Source organism: Cetorhinus maximus, chromosome 29, assembly GCF_964194155.1.
Source record: "Cetorhinus maximus chromosome 29, sCetMax3.hap1.1, whole genome shotgun sequence".
Taxonomy (NCBI): domain Eukaryota; kingdom Metazoa; phylum Chordata; class Chondrichthyes; order Lamniformes; family Cetorhinidae; genus Cetorhinus; species Cetorhinus maximus.
In genome coordinates this window covers 4435806-4437299 of record NC_135907.1, presented here as the reverse complement: position 1 = coordinate 4437299, position 1494 = coordinate 4435806, and the positions used below count along the sequence as shown (strand labels likewise).

At 48.2% G+C, this 1494-nt stretch overlaps 1 pseudogene; it reads left to right on the top strand.

The window, feature by feature from the left end:
• The first annotated feature begins 721 nt into the window (after positions 1-721).
• Positions 722-901, top strand: LOC144669782 (U2 spliceosomal RNA; annotated as a pseudogene).
• The last annotated feature ends 593 nt before the right edge of the window (positions 902-1494 follow it).

Genomic DNA, 1494 nt, shown 5'->3' with positions numbered 1-1494 from the left:
TTTGGCAGAATGCCTCATCGCCAGAACTTTCCAACAAACACCAAGACGTGGCTTGGCTGGTGGTGAGAAAGGCCCTCCCCGTCAGATCCTTCCTACACGCCAGGAGGCTCACCCCCTCTGCACGTTGCCCTCGAGGTGGCTGTGGTGGGGAAGAGACCGTTGTTCACCTCCTTGTGGATTGTGCCTTTGCAAAGAAAGTCTGGAGAGAGATGCAGTGGTTGCTGTCGAAGTTCATCCCGAGCAGTTCTGTGACACAGGACTCTGTGCTCTACGGGCTGTTCCCAGGGACACACACCGAGACAAAAATCGACTGCAGCTGGAGGATCATCAACTCGGTGAAAGAGGCGCTTTGGTCTGCCCGAAACTTGTTGGTCTTCCAGCGCAAAGAGTTGTCCCCGACCGATTGTTGCGGACTGGCACAATCCAAAGTCCAGGACTACGTGCTGAGGGACGCACTAAAGCTTGGGGCAGCTGCCGCAAAGGCGCAATGGGGAAGGGTCGCTGTCTAAGACCTTTCTGCCACAGCGCACCGAGAGACTGGGAACTGTTTAGAGCCCCTCGGGCTGTACAGCTCAAAATGAAAGGCTGTAAATGATTGTAATATTGTTTGTACTGATGCACCTGGTGATACATTTTGTAAAAGTTTAACCTGGATTGTACCCTTGTAATGTTGTTTTTGAAATGGTTTGGAATGTGATTGAAGATATTTTATGAATAAAGTATATTTTTACAAAAAAAAAAAAAAAAATCTGTTCTTATCAGTTTAATATCTGATACGTCCCTTATCTGGGGACCATATATTAAATTGATTTTTGCAGCAGGGAGATGGAATAGGGGCTTGCTCCGTCCACTCCACGCATCGACCCGGTATTGCAGTATCTCTGGGAATGGTGCACCACCCCTTTCCAGGGGATTTTCAATGCTAAAAATAGTTTTCTTACAAACATCTGCTTTCTTTACTTTTCAACATGCACATCTTTCAAAACCCAACTTTCTTTCTTTCTCACTCACCCGCACCATCTACACACAAAAAACACGCACGCTCACCCAACGCTCACAGACACCACTCTCATCTCACAAACACTCTACCTCACTCATACAAAAACATCTTTCACTTGCAAATACACCTCTCAAACACTCTCTCAGCTGCACCTTTCGCCTCACAACATTTTCAACCAGCTCTCTGCTGCCGCTCCCGCCCGCTGCTGCTGCTGCTGCTGATACAGCAACAGTCAAAACTCACACCTCAAAGCTCACACACTTTACACAGCTACTCGGAAACGTCTACATCCACGTTCACACAATCCTTACACTGCACAAGGAGCCCATTCCGCCCGTCGTGACTGCACCAGCTCTCCCAATGAACATTTCACTTCGTGCCATTCTCCTGCCTTCTCCACGTAACCCAGCACATGCTTTCTTTTCAAATAATCATCTCATTCCCTCTTCAATTGAACCTGCCTCCGCCACGCTATCAGGCGGTGCATTCCAGAC